Genomic DNA, 15,194 nt, shown 5'->3' on the forward strand with positions numbered 1-15,194 from the left:
GTTGAAGTACAGAATTCCCAGGTACCTTTTGTATATTATGAATAGAATGGATTTTCAACACAGCCCAGGGTTGTGCTCGGTTGGATGGGTGGCCATGGATGACAGCATTTTTTCTAAAAATTGTAGTTATCTACTGAATTAGGGCCTCCATTAGACACACAAGTCACAGTGCCTAGGGCCCATGATACTTTTAGGGGTTCAGGAAACTATTTTAAAAATTAGAGAAAAAGGAAATTAAAATATTCAAAAAATGTTTTAGTTTTCAGCCCCACAAAACATAGCATTTTGCCTAAAACATTAAGAAAAAATATTGAAATGTTTTAAGTTATATCAAAAACGAATACTAATATGGATATTAGGAAGGTAAAAAGGGCCAGGGAATGTCATCATTCCACCCAGCATGGGCCCCTGGGAGGATAGTGGGTCTAAGGATCTTTGCCTACTTGGTGGCAGGGAGAAGTTGGTTTCAGCTCAAGGTCACTCCCTTGGGGAAGCTGAAGAAGGAAGAAGGGATGACAGTTTCTGCTTGCAGAGGACCCTGCTGGATTTGGGCACTGGTCTTAATAGGCTTCTGCTTGTAGGGCAGACTAATTGGTGTTGACAGGCTGCGGGTGTTAAGTGTTTGTTGTTGTTTGAAGGAAGTTTTTGTTTGCTTTTGGCAGGCTCCACCTGCTCCCTGGCTGTGGGGCTTTGTCAAGGGGAGGAGCCACGTGCTTTCACTTAACCTGAAGTCAGTCTTCTAGAGAGTATTTAGGAATGACCAGAGCAAGTCACTGAATTTCCAGCAAACTTCCTGGCTGAGTTGCCCCTGGAGAACAGTATCTGACTGGAGTATGGCAGGTATTTCTTTTCATCTCAGCAAGTGAATCTGAAGAGTAGACTAGTATAAGTCGATCTTGGTGTAGTCCCTCTTCCCTTTGTGTTAATTTTTACCTGTTTGATGATTTAGTCACTGCCTACATAGCTCCTGATTCAGTTGGTTTACATGATGCTGTGTGAAGGCAGTAGACAGGCCTTTGGGGTGGGAGGAGTAAAAGGAGTGGCTCTGCTTGGAAAATTTCTGGCATCATCTTCAGCTCTGGAAAGTTCCCAGGCAGTGTTTACCCCCTTTGCTTCTCTCTCAAGGACTGGAGGTTAGCTGAGGCCTGGCAAGGGGAAATGTCACCATGTCCAAGTCCCCCTTTCCTTCAGCTGTCTGGAAATGCCTAGAACAGAACGAAGATTCTTTTTGCATGTAACTTTCTTTAGTCATGTAACTTTGCTCTTCTGCTTTAGCAGAATCATTACAGACAATGCAAGGAAAAATAATAAAGCCTTGATTGGTTGATATCTAATGGGCCCTTACTCATTCATATAAGATTTTTTTGTGGTCCATGTGCCACTTTGGGAAATGAAGAAAGATCAGATGTTGAGACTGCCAACATACCTTAGGATGGCCTGTTTTTTTTTTGTTTTTTTTTTTTTTTTTCTTTATAGTGAGAGGTTCTCTTTGTTGACAAAAAAGTTTGGGGATATATTATTAATAAAATTAGGATTCTTGAGAGGAGAGCCTGCTCTCTAATATGGGTCTCCCCTGCTAAGCCCAGGTCCCTGTTACCAGCAGGGGATGTGGGCACATGCTAATATTATAGATGGCAGTCACTTTTGGTTTGAGTTACACCTTTTGTCCCCTCCTCCAGCTTCCCCAGGTGACTTCCATGGACATGACCATTGACTGTGGAGGTGACAGTCCTCTGGCTGGAAAGACCAGAGGTGCCACATTCATGTCCTCCAACTACCAGCAGCTTCCTTTTCTACTTCTCCACCCCTCTGAAATCTGTCTTTCTGCAGCAACAAAATACCAGCTAACAGACATCTTTTCCCCTAATTACTGTTCCATGTTTTATTTCTTTAGGTAGAATCGCTTTCAGTGGAGATAGGGGAGGGGATGATTTTGCACCCCTCTATTTTGGCAATCTCTGGAGACATTTTGCTTATGATAAAATGGGTAATTGTACTGACATTTAGTGGGTAGAGGCTAGGGATGCTGCTAAACATCCTACATTGCACAGGACAGCCCCCACACACGGAATTATCCAGCTCAGGGATGAGAAACCCTGATGTAGAGGAAGCAAATGTATCTTTCTGCTCCCTTCATTCATTGCCTTGAAATTGGTGGATTTCTTCCAGCATTTACATGCCTAAAGGCGTTCTAGGATTACCCACGACCCAGTGTGGCTCTATATCAGGAACATTGTAGGCAAGATCAAGGCTGATGTCTGAGCATAGGAGGTCACAACAAAGGGACTCTTTTTATTCACCCTAGTGGTAGATTGTGCCCAGTGAATGATAGTAATGATTACATAGAATGCTCAAAGCATTCTCATTTCCATTCTCTCCTGTGAGCCTTTCTGCAACCATGAGGCAGGCAGCCCTGATATTTTACTGTGCCTATTTGCAGTAAAACACATATTACTCAAAACACAGTCCCAAGCCCCCTTACCCAGAATCAAACCTCCGTTTCCTAATCTAGCTGGTCTCTTTATGTTTTGTTCGGCTTCCTGTAACTATGAGATAAAATGTACTGAGAAATTTCCAAGTGGATCTGTGCTAGCATGCATCTCTTCCCCTTTCCCTATTTCATGGGTACTCCTGATACTACCAAAATGGGCTCTTGGGAAAAGTTCTGATATCCTCAGTGAATTTCAGTCACTAAGTGATGCAGCGCTCTTATCTCTTAAGTCTTATCTTTCTAAGAAATATGAACAAATTTGGCCAGGTGCAGTGTCTCACGCCTGTAAATTTGGGAGGCCTAGGGGGGCAGATCACGAGGTCGGGAGATCGAGACCATCCTGGCTAACACGGTGAAACCCTGTCTCTAATAAACATACAAAAAATTAGCCGGGTGTGGTGGCAGGCGCCTGTAGCCCCAGCTACTGGGGAGGCTGAGGCAGGAGAATGGCGTGAACCCGGGAGGCGGAGCTTGCAGTGAGCAGAGATTGAGCCACTGCCCTCCAGCCTGGGGAACAGAGCGAGACTTCGTCTCAAACAAACAAACACACAAGCAAACAAGATATGAACAAATTTGTCTTCTCTCAAGCGGGTTTTGAGCCTGCTGGCCAATGCAGTGACTGGGAGTAGTAGTCCAGAAGCTTTGTTGGGGCAAGGTAACTCGGGAAGGGAGGGAATTTGCATTGGGCACACTCACTCTTTTTCGCCGTAAAAGAGTAATTCCCTCCCTGGCTAGGGAAAAAGGGCCCTTCTAACACTGAACACTGCCTCCCCTTTGGCTTCCTCCCTTCCCAGACCTAGTCAAACCTGACCTTGCCCACAAGCGATGCTTAAAGTGTTAAAGGATCTCTTCCCCCACTGTTAAAGGATCTCTTTCCCCACTGTTAAGACCAACCGACTTTCCAGGAAGGGAGAGTGGGAAGAGTTAAGCATCACTTACATTAGCTCAGGGAAGGTCAATGATAATTTCTGTAGTTTACTGAGCCTCTCACTCTGACCCAAGCACTTTACTTTACATTGGTCCAATCCAATGGGGCAGGTCTGAGTAAACCCATCTCAAAGATAAGGAAACGGAGGTAGAAGTTACACTACTTACCTAAGGCCACATAGTCAATAAATGTTGGACGTAGGACTCCAACCTTGGGTCTACCTAAATCCAATGCTTCTATCTTTACCACTTCAGAAAAAAAAAAAAAAAAAAAAAGGCTTTTATAGGAGGTATTTTGAGAAAAAGCAAGCACTTGTTTGTCACAAAATAGTCAACTATGAGAATGATGTTCCTTTTAGTGATAACGTGAAACTGACTTGAAAAATGAAGCCCCGCTGAGTTACTGTGATGCTGCCAGGCCACATGAGGAGAACCATGAACGTGAACAGCACCTCATAGGCACAGGGCATTTCTTTGACATTAATTCTAAGTAAAGACTTGACTGCCTTGTAAACAATCAAACATTATTCTGTAATGTATTCTTTTCAGGTGGACAAAGAAAAATTACCACTGGATGAGAAGAAAATGAATACAGAAATCTCTCTTTTCAAAAAAGCTCAATAAAAATGTCACATGAACTAATTTAGACAGTGACTAAAAGATGCCAGAACCCTGACTGAAAAGTGTAATGTAGTCAATTGTTTGGTCTCCTGAATGCCAAGGTCTTTGTTTGACTGATTTTTTTTTTTTTTTTTTATTGACTTCATTTTTCAGAGCATGTATTAGAATTGCAGGATCTGTGCTGGGTGCGGTGACTCACGCCTGTAATCCCAGCACTTTGGGAGGCCGAGGTGAGCGGATCACGAGGTCAGGAGATCGAGACCATCCTGGCTAACACAGTGAAACCCCATCTCTACTAAAAATACAAAAAATCAGCTGGGCATGGTGGCGGGTGCCTGTAGTCCCAGCTACTCGGGAGGCTGAGGCAGGAGAGCAGTGTGAACCCGGGAGGCAAAGGTTGCAGTGAGCCGAAATCCAGCCACTACACCCCAGCCTGGCAGACAGCAAGACTCCGTCTCAAAAAAAAAAAAAAAGAAAAGAATTGCAGGATCTGAGCATGGTCTAAGAATGGCATTATGGGTGCTACCCACCCCATGAGTCTTTAGCGCTGGTTCCAACTGTAGCACATGTTTTTATGGAAGGTGTGTGTGAAACAAATGGCAAATCTGTGACTCGGTTTACTCATCTGTGCAAAGTGAGATGGTGTCCTTACTTCTGGAGTTATCAGACATGTTCAGCCCCTTACCTGATACCTATACCCCTTCCACAGTGATATCTTCCAGACCCTTTCACAATTGCTTACTTAATTGTCTTTTCTCCCTCTAGGCTGAGAATGTATTCAGAGCAGGGGTCTTATCCCTCATCTCTGTGCCTCCAGCACCATCTGACACAGAGCCTGTTTCACAGCGATGTTCAAGGCACACTTAACAAATCAGTGAAAGGGGTGTTTTGCTTGAAATAACCTACATACCCATCTATAGGGGACTTGCTTATGAAGATATGTAGCTTCTGCACATGGAATTCTAACTGTACTAGTAAACGAGGGGATCACTTTGATATCTGTAAAGGCAAAATGCAAAGGATATAAATTCTGTAAAAAAAAGTTTTATTTGTATAGAAAAGTTCTAGAGGACTGTCATGGTGCACAGTCTTTAAGATGGCCCCCAGTGATCCCTACCTCCTTGTGTGACCCTCTCCCCTTGAGTGTGGTTTGGACTTTGTGACTTGCTTCTAATGACCGTATATGGCAGAAGTGAGGGGATGTCACTTTTGAGACTAGGTTATAAAAATACTATGGCTTCTGTCTTGGTGTGATCTCTCTCTTTCCTTCTGTCTCTCTCTCTCATCACTGACTCTGGATGCAGGCAGCCCTGTGGAGAAGTCTATGTGGTGAGAAACTGAAGAGGGCCTCTGCCTCTGGCCACAAGTACTTGAGGCTCTCAGTCCAATAGCCCATGAGGAACTGAGACCTGCCAACAACTACAGGAATGAACCTAAAGCAGATCCTCCCCAAGACAAATCTTCAGATGAGACTGCAGCCCTGATCAACATCTTGATTGAACCTAGCAAGAGATCTTAAGTCAGAGGCACCTGGCTAAGCCACACCCTCATTCCTGATCTATAAAAGCTGTGAGCTAATAGATGCTTATTATTGTTTTGTTGTTGTTGTTGTTGTTGTTTGTTTGTTTGTTTGTTTTGAGACAAAGTCTTGCTCCGTCCCCCAGGCTGGAGTGCAGTGGCGCGATCTTGGCTCACTGCAAGATCCACCTCCTGGGTTCATGCCATTCTCTTGCCTCAGCCTCCCGAGTAGCTGGGACTACAGGTGCCCACCACCACACCCTGCTAATTTTTTGTATCTTTAGTAGAGATGGGGTTTCACCATGTTAGCTAGGATGGTCTAGATCTCCTGACCTCATGAACTGCCTGTCTCAGCCTCCCAAAATGCTGGGATTACAGGCATGAGCCACTGCGCCTGGCCAGATGCTTACTGTTTTAAGCTCTAAATTTTAGGGTAATTTGTTGTGCAGAAATAGAAAACTAATACAGATGTGGAATTGACTGTGAAACAGTGGTCATCTTTAGAGAATAAGACTAGCATTTGGGGGTGATGACAGAAAACCAGCTCTGACACTTACTAGCTGTGTAACTTGGGAAAGTTACTAAATTTCTCTGTGCCTCAATTTGACCATCTATGAAATGCAGATAATAATAGTAACATACTCAAAGAGTTTCTCTCAGGAGCATTTAGAATAATGCACGGCATGTGGTTAATTAAGTGCTATCTATCTATGTCTATCAATCCGGTTCTATGCTATTGTTATTATCTTTTCATTTTATATTCTCTTGACCTTTAGATTTTTAAAACCATGTGATTATATTACTTTCATAGGTTAGAAAGAATTTTAAAAATTTAAAGCAAGGTGCATGGATGGTGTTAGTCAATTTGGCCTGAGACAAATCTCCATCAGAGCATTTCATTGGATGCATATCTTTAAAAGTGATAAAATGCTATTATTTTATTTTGTACAGGAGATATCATGCTTTTGAAAATCCTTTCATATAAATTGTCTCACAGCAACCCCATGAGGTAGTGGATAATACAGATAGTACTATTATCCTAATTTTATAGCTGAAGAAATTGAGCTTAAATGCTAAAGTAGAGACTAGAGATTTCTGGAAACCAAGATCTTTCTAGAACATTCCCTGTGCAGATATACAGAAAACTTCTGTTTTTATGGCGTAGCCAGAAGTGATTTTAATGAGTTATGAATAAGTTTAATATGCTGTTTACTGATAATATGCAAGCCTATCACCCATGGATTTATGCTTTAAAACACACTTCTTATTAAAGCCATGATGGCATTACCTTACTATCCCTTTGATGACTCAGAAGGCACTTCAGGGTGCTCATCATGAACATCAGCGACTGTACTGCAAGAACACTATCACTTAAAACCTCTTGATAAATGGGACTAGGGTATTTGGGGTTACTTATCCTAGTCACATTTTTATGGTGTATATCCTAGATGAATTAATTCCTCCACACCTCCTATTCAGGGGGCCCTGTTGTACAGCTAACTCTGCCTCTAAATTCTCTGCTATAAGATTTTGAGAAAATCGCTTTATATCTTTTAACCCTAGTTTTCTCATTTGGAAAATTAGAAGGATGGGCTATTTTATTGCTTTGTAAACTAGTCTTGTGAGATGCCTACATGAGAGTAACCTAGAGAAGATGTATGAAATACAAATTTCTGGGTTCACCTCTTTAAATTCGTATTCAATAATTTTGGGATGAGATCTGGAAGCCTACAGTTTAAAAAGTTCCGTATATCTGTCAATAGGGGATGATGAGTTAAAGATATAAATATATACTTTAGATGACTTGGCAGAATGCTGTTAAAAAGAATGATGCGGTCTAATTTGTATTGATATTGCACAATCTTCAATATGTATTAAAAAAATTTTCCCCTAATCCCTGCACTGATCAACAATATGTATTATTAAGAGGAAAAAATTGGCTGGGCGTGGTGGCTCACGCCTGCAATCCCAGCACTTTGGGAGGCTGAGGCAGGCAGATCACGAGGTCAAGAGATCGAGACCATCCTGGCTAACATGGTGAAACCCCGTCTCTACTAAAAATACAAAAAAAAAAAAAAAAAATTAGCCGGGCGTGGTGGCAGGTGCCTGTAGTCTCAGCTACTTGGGGGGCTGAGGCAGGAGAATGGCATGAACCTGGGAGGCAGAGCTTGCAGTGAGCTGAGATCATGCCACTGCACCAGCCTGGACAACAGAGCGAGACTCCATTTCAAAGAAATAATAAATAAATAAATAAATTTTAAAATAGGAAAAAATAAAGATTCATTACAGGTGTATGGCATGCTTCATTTGTATTAAAATTATAGATGAAGACCTACCTACAAGTATAATCATATACTTGTATAATATATCTCAGGGAGGGAGACTGAGGCTTCAGGGATCAGGAGCTGGAGAGAGACTTCTGTTTCCCTGTATATCTTTTTATACTGCTTGGATCCTTTTGTGTGTGTGTGTGTGTGTGTGTGTGTGTGTGTGTGTATTGCCTATTTTTTTCTTTGGTTGGTAATGATGTGTCAATGTTGGTTATCGATTGTAACGCATGCACCCAGATGTGGGATGTTGGTGGTAGAGAGGCTGCCTGTGTGTATGGGATAAGGCAATGTGAGAACTCTGTGTACTTTCTGGCTAATTTTACTGTAAACCTAAAACTACTCTAAAAAGTTGGCCAGGCACGGTAGTTCACGCCTGTAATCCCAGCACTTTGGAAGGCCAAGAAGGGCGGATCATCCTGGCTAACAAAGTGAAACCCCATCTCTACTAAATATACAGAAAATTAGCTGGGCGTGCTGACGGGCACCTGTAGTCTCAGCTACTTGGGAGGCTGAGCCAGGAGAATCGCTTGAAACTGGGAGGTGGAGGTTGCAGTGAGCCGAGATCGCACCACTACACTCCAGCCTGGGCAACAAAGCGAGACTCTGTCTCAAAAAAAAAAAAAAAAAAAAAAAGTCTATTAATTAAAAAAAAAATTTAAGTGCTAGGCATGATAAACCCATATATAAATAAATGTATGGCTAGATAGCTAGATAGAAGGACTGATAAAGTAAAAGTTCCCCGGGAGATTCTGCTGTGAAGCTGAATTTGGGAACCATGAGACTAGGTGAGCTCTAGGGTCTCTTCCAGTGAAGATTTCGGGTGAGCTGAAGAGTAGAAAATAAGTTTGGAAAAGGAAGTCAGAGGCAGATTGTAGAGAGTCTGGGAGACTCAACTGAGAGTTTTGGGGTGTGTCTTGCAGGCACTGGAGAACACTGTTTTATATTGTTTTCTGGTAACTGTGAGCTGGATGGACTGGGAAAGTGCCAGGAGGCCAGTGAGGAGCCAAGGCCTTGATCCAGGAGGTGGCTGGAGAGGCAAGAGGCAGAAGAATATCTGGGATGGTGAGAAGAGAAGAGGGGAGAGTTTTAAGGACCTAAAAAAACTATTAGGTTGAATCATGTGAAATTGCTTATACAGACCACTTTGACCTTCAGTAATGGCATTTTCATACGGTTCAACACAATTACATTGACATTGTTAGGTGGCAGGGGTCATATCTGGGAGCAAAGACTGACAGGGAGATTTGAGGATTTAGAGCCTTGGTGGGTTGGGCACTATTATTAAAAATAGAAGAATGAGGATGTTAGAAACGATGACTAAATGTAGTGTTAGACCTAGATAGGAGTCATAGAGCAAATGCTTTTGCTTACGATTTCCTGAATACATCTAGTGTTTTTACATATTTGTGTCTTTTCTTGAAACATTTCCTCTGCCTAGGAAATGTGTTGATTTAAAAAAAAATTAAGATCCCTGTGAAGGACTATTGAGATGTGGGGGCGGAGGAGGGTGTGGGTAGGGGGAAAAGACAAAAAAGCCACTCTACCTGGAGCACAGTTCATGATCTCATGGGGTGGGAAGAGCTTATCAATGATAAATACAAGCATTTACATTGGTGTGGCTGGGAACTGGCCTTTGAACAGAGCAGGCCTTAACGAAGTGACATTTTAGGAAGATGAAGTTGCAGGTGGTAGGCAGGACTGATTTCTTGCAAAAGAGATCAGTGACCCAAGATTGAGGTGGTGAGGGCACCAGGCCAGGGAGATAGCAATTGGAGTGGGGATGAAATAGCATGCTTCATGGCTTCACAGAATCTTGGAGCAAGAAGGAAGCTTAAATGACATCCAGTTCAAACAGCACCTCTATCAATGCTCAGATGGCTTCCTCAATCTACTGTTTTCTTGAAGAATTTTGGGGCCATGAAAGTAATCTCTCATCTGCCTTGGTCTACCTATGAGAGAGCTCATCTTTGTCAGAAGTGAAAAGCCAAAACTTTGCCCAGTAACTTTCATTTTTATAGATCAAGTCAAATTTCTTTTCTTTTCTTTTTTTTTTTTTAACCTGACAACCCTTCAGAGATTTGAAGTCACCAACCATGAAATGCTGAATCTTCTTGTCTTCTTGTTTCTGTGCTACCCAGCTCCAGGGCTGTGGTTTTACATGATTGTTTCCAACCAATGCATACACAATTAGATGATCTGAAATTTTTCATTGTGAGTTTATAGACATATTGACACTATTTAGTCTTTTTTTGAAATGAAGTTTAGAAAGCCTACAACATAAAAGGTTAAACATTTGTTACCTCCTTTGAACATACGATGGCCAATAGTGTTTTTTTTTTTTTATAGAAATCTTGTGTTTCTGAGTATTTATTTACACAATCGAAGCTTGAAGATTTTAAAGAAGTATAGATTTGTGACTTCTGAAAATGAGCTTAGAATTCTTATGAAGTACAACTTGACTGTGGAAGTCAGAGAAGGAGCCACAGTGACCTTGGGGAGGCAGTGCAAATGGAGCAGCAAAGATGGACAAAGGACATTGAGAAATGAGGAGAATCATTGGAAATAGGAAGAAAAATTGAACATTTAGATGTGCAAGATGCAAAATAATCCTCAGTAATTATGAGAAAGGGCATAAAATAGGACATGTGCTTCAGCTGGGAGCACTGAAATACAAGATGTTGGGAACAGGGGTTAAAACACATTAGACAAATACTCTAAAAGCTGCATGATGGACAAGCTTCATTTGAACATCTGTCCAAAATGCTTTCTCTATTATAAGAACCACTCACACGGTTTGCACACAGCCAAAACCTGCAAAGAACATATGCAATTCCACGCTAAGCAGTATGAACACATATTGGAGACATATCTGATCCTCAGACTCACTAAGAGTTTTCTCTGAGAATAAAAAAGGATTGCTAATTGTATTTAAATGACATATAAGAATGAATATATGCATTATTATTTTTAAAATAACTCTTAGAATTTGCTTAGCAGTATATCTTACACTGGATCCAGTGAGCATTAAGTATCAAAGACCAACAGTTGTTAGGATGCTTTTAAGATCCATTTATTAGTAGTAGTATTTTAAATCCCTTTGTATGAACACATACATCAATGTGTTATTGTTATAAAAGTTTCATTTCCATAGCTCAGTATCTATTAATACCATTTAGGGTCAAGTGCCAGTCAGATTCTAGCAATTCCACTCCAAAGAAGAGATTAAAATGAATGAAAACCTCCAATCTATATTTCCCATTTAGGGAGAAAAACCTTCTTGAATTTCACTTGAAAATTTATGAGAAGTTTGGGACTGAGTAAATGGTGGAAGGAGTGGAATTTTGAATTTACTGCCTAAATATCTTGCCCTCTGCTTAGTAAGATTGGGGCTGCCAAATAGCTCACTATAAGAGAGTGAATAATCCAGGTTCTTTGTGGAACTAGGCCATATATTAAATTTGGAAACCAGTCCAATGAAGTCCCTTCCAGGGCAACTCAATTAATCCTTCCTTAATGATCAGAACATCGAAGCTTTTCCATCCAGACCAATCTCCAAAATGAATCAATCAAACTCAGAAGCTTCTTACAACAGCAAAGTATGCAGGATTTAGAGCACAGGACAGTAAAAATGCAAAACCACATCATTGTGTGGTGCTATCTTACTGCGTCAAGACCTAGCTAGGACTCTATGGCCCACAGGCAGTCTGTACACAAGTTGAAGCAATTAAGGAAGGCATGGGCTCCCTGTGTGAGAGAGAGGAACTCAACCCCTGCCCCTTGCTAAGAACTCTGAGGCAAAGTGCAGAGAATCTCTCCAGCTATTCAGTGTTCTTAATGGCTCATTAAGCTTATATTTACCGGCTGTCCCTAGAAGTCCACTGGACAGTTGTCTAGTCACTGAGATTCTTCCAAATGTTGAATATATCTGATGATTGTTGAGGTCACATTTAGGGTGGGTATAGGGTTGGTGGCAGAGCTGGGAGACTGCCTGGCTGTATCATACAGAGATATATCCAGTTTCAAAGAACATAACATACTCCTGTATTCATTTGGCAAGGGGGCCAAGTACCACAAACTGAGTGGCTTAAACAACAGAAATTTATCGTCTCTCAGTTCTAGAGGCAAGAAATCTGAGATCAAGGTGTCAGCAGGATTGCTTTCCTCTGAGGGCTGTGCGGGAAGGATCTGTTCCAGGCCTCTCAGACTTGTATGTGGCTGCCTTCTCTCACCTTCACTTTGTCTTCTTTGTATATGTACATCTACAAATTTCCACTTCTTATAAGGACATCAGTCATATCGAATTAGGACCCATCCCTCATGACCTCATTTTAACTGGACTGTCTTTGTAAAAAGATCCTATCTTCAAATAAGATCACATTCTGAGATACTGGGGTTTATGACTCCAGCATATCTTTTTTCAGTTTAAAGATTCATTTATTATTAGTAGTATTTAAAATCCCTTTGCAGGAGTACATACATCAATGTGTCATTGTCGCAAAAGTTTCATTTCAACAGCTCAGTATCTATTAATGCTATTTAGGGCCAAGTGCTAGTCAGATTCGAAGCAATTCCACTCCAAAGAAGAGATCAAATGGATGAAAACCCCTTATAGTGGCTGAAGCAGGGTTTGACTGGCCTTACACACAGGCAGCCCCAAATTAAGCAGATCAGGGCTGGGCTGGTTTCTCAGAGACACAATCGGTAACCACAGCTCTTTATGTATTTCTGCCGTGTCATTTGTTAAATGCTTGATGCCTCAGGGTCAAAGGATGGCTGCCACAACCCCAGACCTCTTGTGTGTAGTCCAAGCATGAAGAAGGAGGAAAAAGCTTAGTGAAATGGCAAGGACAGCCAGTAAAGAGGCACTTTCCTGGTGAGCCTCTGCCTTTTCATTCAGGGACTATGTCTCATTGACCAGAACTGTTCATATGGTTGGGAAATCAAACAGTTATAGTTAAGCAATGTCACCCTGAACAAAGTCTGTGTTATTTCTGTAAAGATAAAAGGTAAAGAGGGATAAATATTGGATAAGTAGCAGTAATACTTCCGAAGCTAAGACTGGAAGAGATAGGAATTTGCCAAAGTAAGGGTCAAGGCTAAAGTCACCAGCCAGGTAGTTTAATAGGATCTGTGAGTGGGGCAAGGGCCAAACTAGGGAAGGGAATGAGACCTGAAACCTAGAGAGAGGTTGAACAGCTGTCTCTTACAAGATGGAGGGGCCCAATACAGGCTGACTTGTCACTCTGTGGCCCTGTGGTCTCCTCCAGGAGCAGTGCCATTTCCAAGGCCTAGCTTTGACCTCTGTTGCTGGTAGACTGGACATTCAGAGGTGACAGTGGCTACACTGGTCACAGTCAGTGGGAATGCATGCTGTTGGGCCTATGCATAGCTTCCATCTCTCCATTTATGTGCCCATCATACCACTTCTGGGGTAGCCAATGACAGGCTTGCCACCTGTCCCATAGAACATTACACTGATTCGGCCAGGTGCGGTGGCTCACGCCTATAATCCCAGCACTTTGGGAGGCCTAGGCAGGTGGATCATCTGAGGTCGGGAGTTCGAGACCAGCCTGACCAACATGGAGACACCCTGTCTCTACTAGAAATACAAAATTAGCCAGGTGTGCTGGTGCATGCCTGTAATCCCAGCTACTCAGGAAGGCTGAGGCAGGATAATCACTTGAACTCAGGAGGCAGAGGTTGCAGTGAGCTGAGATTGTGCCACTGCACTCCAGCCTGGGCAACAAAAACGAAACTCAGTCTCAAAAAAAAAAGAACATTTCACTGATTCATTATACCGATGACATACATCATGCAGATAAGACTTGACCAGCAAGAGCTGACTAGTGCTCCAGAGGTCTTACAAGGTAAGATGTTTGCAATCTAGAGGTGGTAGATAAACCCTACAAAAATTTAGATTTTGGCCAAATGGTCAAATCATTTTGTCTTCTTGGTTGTCTATATTCTCTTCCATGATGGATGTTTTCTGGTGGGCATTAACTTATAATTCAAATATCACCAGAGGTTGAGCCATGTTCATGTTCATCTACATGCCTCTACTGCAGACTTCCTTGTCTCCAATCTTTCAGTCCTTTCTTTTTGGTTCCTAACCAGCTAGTTCGGCCATTGGCCCCTGCTCAGGAATCTGTGTATGTTTTCCTCTTGGCCACTTTTCTTCCTCACAAGGTGTATTAGGAGGATCCAGCTCTTCCACGGGAAAGATTTGTCCCTCTTGCCTGTCTTCCAGTGGCTGTAATACAGCTGCTGCCCATTTTCAGCTCATGCCTACATACCAAGCTGATATAGCAGTAACCAAGCTTAGACATTTTCTCTTCCTTCAGTTGATCATATGGGACCCACATAGCTTCGATGAACTGAAAAAACTGTTGAGAGTACCTTGAGCTTCTGGTCTACCTGCTCATGCAGTTTATTCATGGCCCCGGTCCTGCTCAGACCAAGTCGTAGAGGTATAATTTTCACCTTATGATGGACTGCTGCTGAGCCTATTTCAACACAGGACTTGGAGAATTCAGCTCATGATGGACAGTGGTGGATGCATGGTCATTTGCCCCCAAATCCAGTATTCCATTTCTACCTGGGTCCAATGAGTACCAGGAGCTGTTTCTTGAAATGTGTATAAATCTTTGCTGTAGACAGTGTGGCATTGGTCCACCTGCTTGCAATTTTTCCAATGGGCCTTGCAATAAGCTCCACCACAGCATCTTCTAGTGCACCAGATACCTCCAACATCAGTCTGCTAGACCGGACTATGTGGCAGGGCTGCACAGAGCTGTTTCCTGACCTGGGCCCCACTTGAAGCTGTTAATCTTTTGTGTTGACCAGTATGTGGGCCCAAGCAGTATTCCTAGATGTAGAACCCAAAAAGGCCCACCTTTCTTCTTTAGGGTAGGCAATAAAAGATGCATCAATTAGTTTTTTACTTCAGAGGTAATATCCCAGAACATGCCTGACTTCTTGACTCCTAAAAAAATTATTGAAGTGACCGATTTCTGAATCTTTGTAGGGTTTATCTCCCACCTCTAGATTGCAAATGTCTTACCTTGTAAGACCTCTGGAGCTCTGGAGTACTAGCCAGCTCTTGCTGGTCATGTCTGATCAGCATGATGCCATTGGTGTAATGAATCAGTGTACTGTTTTACGGGACGTCCGGGTGCCTTAGATCCTTTAGACTATATTGTGATAGAGACTGAAGAGTTAACATAGCCTAGAGGCAACACCGGAAATGAATACTATTGTCTGATCTATGGGAATGAAAGCTGTTTCTGATACTCTTTTCTGAGTGGAAT

Source organism: Rhinopithecus bieti, unplaced genomic scaffold (genome assembly GCF_001698545.2).
Source record: "Rhinopithecus bieti isolate Rb0 unplaced genomic scaffold, ASM169854v2 scaffold_15087, whole genome shotgun sequence".
Taxonomy (NCBI): domain Eukaryota; kingdom Metazoa; phylum Chordata; class Mammalia; order Primates; family Cercopithecidae; genus Rhinopithecus; species Rhinopithecus bieti.